The following is a 5,803-nucleotide window of genomic DNA, read 5'->3' on the forward strand; positions in this document are numbered from 1 at the left end:
CCTGGAGGTTTTCCTGAAACTGTGGATAGTTGGAAGGCTCTTGAAAGGTCATGATAAAATGCTATGGTATATATGACCAACACTATACAATTTGCTAAGTATTTGGACATGTAAGGAGGTCTATCATTGTTGTTTCAGCGTGCTAGAGATTCATTCCAATGCCCATGACATGGTGTTATAATTATTGAAGTTTTGATAACCATCATTTCTGATTTGAAAGTAAAGGAGTACTTGAAGGATCCAAGCAAGTTTGCAGTTGCTGCTGCCCCAAATGTGGCATTATATTTAAAACCCATTATAGTTTCTATCTACATATATATATGCATTGATTCCCTGATTCATTCGCTGCACATTTATACAAGATATTGATATGTACTGTGAGTGGATATTACTTTTCTGCATTAAGTAATAATTGTGATCAGTTTTTAAGGTGTAAATCTGACATTGAAGAAAAATGGTCAAAATCAGTGAAGTATTAGAGTTCATGAAAACTCTTATACAATCTACTGTTGATGACACATTACAAATCAGCATAGGATCTCTCTCATAAATTCAGACATGTCTACAAAATGCACAAGAAAAGATTGATTTTTTGCAGCTTTAATCTCAGCTACAAAAAGAAGAATTAAAACAGAGGAATCATCATTCTGGAAATGTTTCTGTTCAGAACATTGAGACTGAAACTCATCAGCAGCAAGTCAATAATGTTACCGTTCATTCAAATAAAGCAGCAGTTGTACATGCAGATGCAGAAACTCAGTCTGCACTTCCCAAGCCCATCATCAGACCTTGGGAACAGCTTGTCCACAACAAGCACAGAACCAGTCTTGGATATGACAAGGACTTGTCCTTTCATATTCCAGACTACTCAAAGCCCATTCAGTTTCAGAGTGTTGGATTCATTCATGATAGTTCACCTGCTCCTCATGACAATTCAGCTTCACCTGTTCCAGACGTTGCCCCTCTTCCACAGCAACAATAACAACAACAACAAAAACATATTGGGAAATTCCAACACTGTGACCAAGTTGGCCATTTGAAAGATCAATATTTTGATCTTCATCCATGTAAGCACTGTCATAAAACTAGCCATTCTTCACACAAATGCTTCAACAACAAACACCCTGCAAGAACAAATATTCATCTTGCATGGATCGCTTCTTAGCAATGGGTATCAACAGCAAAGAAGATATTCAAATCACATGTCAGAACTTGTTCCAGAGTATTGAACAGTCTTGCAGTTTAGTTTTCTCCATCATCTCACCTGGTATATGACAGGGGGGGAATGATGGTCATCTACAAGCTTCAAAGTCACATCAAGCAAAACTGAGCCACAACCTGCCACACCAGTTTTAGAGTTGTAGCCAGAGACAAAGATGCCCCTGAACATGCCTTCAGTTGGCAATCTGGGACACTTCCTCTAGTAGAAGACTTCAACTTCTTTCCAGTTTTGGAAGAATTCCAGGAACAAAATTGAGAACACTTCCTTTAGCAGAAGACTCCAGCTTCTTGTCATTTTTGGAAGAGTTCCAGGAATTGCATTAAGCATTCCATAGTTGTTGGTTATCCTTAAACCATCACAGGTTGAGACTTCCCTTTTCAGGTTGAAGTTCTCCCTTTTATGCGAGGTGAGGCCTCCCTTTCATGGTTGAAGGTTTCCCTCTTTAACAATAGGATCACTTCCTCTAGCAGAAGACTTCAGCTTCTTGACAGTTTTGGAAGAGTTTTGGGAACTACACGAAGCGTTCCAGTGTTGGTGGTCATCCTTAAACCACCGCCCTTTATACCAACATTTCAGAAAGCACATTCAACCTAGTGCTGCCATGCATTTTTGCACATTTTGTATTTCAGCTCTCTTCTTGGACTCATACATAACCCTTCGGATTAAGGGGGGGAATGTTGGACACCTAATCCTAAATGGGTTAGTGTGGAAGCTGAATAGACTAAGTAGTCCAAGAGACCTTGGGATGTGAAACCCAACGGTCACAACAGTGTACTATAAATGTATATCATTTGTCAATAAAAAATTGTACTGCATGTTTTATCTTTCATATTTTCTGTTGCTGCCCATGTTTGTTTAACACTGAGGGTCCAGAATTTGACAGTGTCAGGAAGCAGAAAATTTTATAGTCATTTGATGAGATTTCACACCATAAATTCAACAGTGGTGTTTCTTTTAGCAGCTGAGCTCTGAATTTTTTGGCCATCCATCAAATTGGAGGTATATGATGTAGTTATGTCATGTTTTTCTTCTGATTTGTTGAGATGATGTTTTTATTGTTGAGATCCCTAATTAGCATTATGTTTAGGTATACTTGTATGCCACATCAAGTGAGATTTTAATAGCTTGTCATGCTAAAGGAAGACCCATTTGAGTGATAGTTCCTATAGGTAGAACGTCTCGTGGAAAGACATGCCACTCTTGTTGAGGGAATTTTCCCCTATAGCTGAGAGTTCCTGAGAACATCTCATGGAGAGACATGCCACTATGAATTGAGGGTATTTATCCTTGTAATGACAAAGAATACACCATGTACATCATCATCATTTACAACAGTTAATGAAGTGACCTCCCGACTCTTGACACCATAACTCGAAGACATTTACCCACACTGGGTGCACTTTGTTATCAATATGTTTGTGTCCTATGATTTGATGGTTGTATTTATGTTTCATCTTCTTTACAATACGCACATGTGGCTTTTCATGCTCTTTTACATGCAATTCTGCTAACATCACAGAAGTAAAAGTTCTTGGATAATTCCAGTAGTTGAAGAGATCCAATTCAAGTTTGGTATCAGAGTGGTCTTCTCGCTCATGTGAATTGTGAGTGTGAATGATTGAATGTGAAAAAAAAATGGAGGATGATAGAGATATGTACGAGGCCTTCTATAGGATGTCAAAAATAGTAGACATAATGTATGAAGATTATGAGAAGAAAATGGCAAGAAAGGAATGGGATAAAGAAAGAGCAGAGGATGATGTTCCATCTAACCCCTAGAATGTACATTCATATTCATCATCATCTTCTCATATTTGAAATGAAGAGATCAATCAAAGCCTTCAAGCAAACAATTCTAGATTGAGGAGGTTTCTACAAGAAGAGAAAGAGGAGAAACAAAGATTGCAGCTTCAGCTATGAGCCATGGAAGAGGCGTTGGAAAATTTGAGGTGCAATGAAGGCTTAGAGAATCCATCATAACCTTTTTCAGATTCAACAACCGCAAGTGAACAATGTTGACAATTCTTCAGTTTCGTTTTCACATGACACTATTTCTATTGGAAACATGGAGGTACCAATTTTAGGAGCTGGCATGAGACTCCTTACCAAGATGGGCTATAAAGGAAGAGGACTTGGTGTTAACGGAAAAGTGATGAATCAACCATTGGAGTTGGTACAAATACCTCAATTTGGAAGTTTTGGATACACTGAAGGAGAGTGCTTAAAGATGTCAGAAGCTTCCAAGATATTTCTGAAACCATTGAGGAAAGAGAATAATGGGAACACATCACCATCTTCCCATGACAATGCACATCACAAAGGGAGAGCTAAGGCAATCTCTCATCGCTAGAATCAAACCAGAGAAAGTTAAGAGAGGTATAACAAGTTTGAGTATTCTAAAGTTCATTTTGGTTAACAACATGTTAATGATGAAAAAAAATCATGGGATAGAAAACTATGTAGTTTTTTTGGTTTCGATAATGATGTGGTCGTTGAGTGTTGGAAGATAATGACAACAAGAAAGAGGATGAGGCATGAAAGGCATTCTACACATCAGGGAAGGAAGTAGGGCGAGCAGGTCTGGAGGAAGAAAACTTTTTGTAGTCATTGTAATAGAGGTTGAAACCAAAGAACTAAGTGTTGGACACTCCATCCACAGCAACGTATCCAAGAAAAGACTCCTGTGCAGAAACCAATTGGTCATAGTTGCTCAACAAGAAAATCCACCACATTCCTGGTGGTTCACTTTGTTGAGTAAGAGATGGTTTTACTAGATTTGGTAGCTTGTCGTGGACACATTTTGTAAATCATGTGTTGCAATATAAATGTAAAATTGATCGTGCTTTTTCCATCGCTTGTTAAAGAAACGATGATGTTTTGGCCTTGTATTGATAACTGGGGTATTATTCTCTATTTTGATGTAAACTTGACCAAAGAGTGTGTGTTATAAACTCTTGGAAAGTATGGGGGTTCTTGGGTCATGGTTGGTCATGTAATTAAGCATGTAATTGCAAAGAGTGTACTACACATTTGTAGAGGATGCATGTGTCATCTCATGACTTATAGCTCCAAAGAACAAGGGTGAAGGAGAAGGAAGTGGGACCTGTCAGGACACTTGTGGTGCAAACAATGTAACACAACAATTCCCAATTATGTAGATGATTTTGGAGGACCGAAAGCTCCTCAGTGGGGAGGAATGATATAGGTGGCTCCAGACATGCTAAAAATTCAAACATGGTTATGGAAAAGTTAAAAAATAAAAGTCCTCAAATTGAAGTGAAACCAAGACCAGATTGTAGTGCTTGTCGTCCTGATTCCAACGGTGCAAACGACACTCAAATCCAAGTTCGTATGGTCAATTTATGGCTAATCAAATTTGTGGTCAAAGTTTGCCAAGTGGCAGGGTTAAGGATGCAACAAAATTGAAGAAATTTGGTGCACGAAATCCATCCACTAGAATGTGCGAATTTGTCAAACCATTAATTTATTCAGTGACCCTTGTTTTTTAGTAGGAGAATTTGAACCTGATGGTTTAAATAAAATCAAAAAAATATTAAATGCGGTGGAAGGTAGTGACCCCCTCCACTCCCGCCAATGATATAACATTGTATTATATATATGTGTGTGTGTGTGTGTGTGTGTGTTTGTGTGTGTGTGTTTGTGTTAAATGTTGAGTTGGGGTCTGTGGGAGACTCGAGACCCCACCTGCGGGAGACTCGAGACCCCACCCGTTAGCCCACGACCCTACCACATTACATGTAACAGCCCACGACTGATTTAATAATAGAACCACCATTATATTATGTGAAGCCAATGAGGGTTGAACCCACCCAGCCCATGTGGGATATCCCCAATGGGCAGCCCCATGTCGCATATCCCATCCCATACCATAACACAACAGATAAACCATTGACCAAAATGCAAATTCACCAACCGTAACCACTGTGAAAACATTTAACACGTAACACATAAACCAAAACTGTTTTCCATTAATATAACTGCCAGCACCCATACCATATGCCACCAATAAAATAGTTATGATATGGTGGGGAGTGGCTTCAATCTCGGTACATTAGTCCCCCAAAATTAACACTCCACCAACGACCATATGCCTCTCATTGGAGAATCTGCACATTGAATATATATTTAAACCCTCGTTGCCACCAGAATGGAGGCAAATTGGAGGAGCGGCAGAACCTTTCCTAGGTGGAGAAGTGGAACCATAAGCGAGAAGAACCTCTTGATGCCAAAAATATTCTCTTAGACAGCCAAAGGTTCCAGTGTTAGAATTTGAAAAGTTGATAGTCGTTTTTGCACATTTTCTCACTAAGAGTTCAACTATGCAATCTATTTCCCCATCTGAGTAGCAAAAATTTACACATCCAACAACAACAAATATTTGCAAAATCTTGTGGAATAAAAAAGATTTGCTTGGAGGCTAATTTTTGACTGAGGAAGAATGATGCCAACTTTATAGTCATTTTTCACAGGATTTCACTGAAGCGAAATGGTGTGCTTAGAATCTTTATTTGAGCAGAAGATGTTTTGGCCATTGTTACACAATAATTTGTCACCATTGGT

This window comes from Pinus tabuliformis, chromosome Q, assembly GCF_031772625.1.
Source record: "Pinus tabuliformis cultivar Carrire ecotype Pingquan chromosome Q, CPIR1, whole genome shotgun sequence".
Lineage (NCBI taxonomy): Eukaryota > Viridiplantae > Streptophyta > Pinopsida > Pinales > Pinaceae > Pinus > Pinus tabuliformis.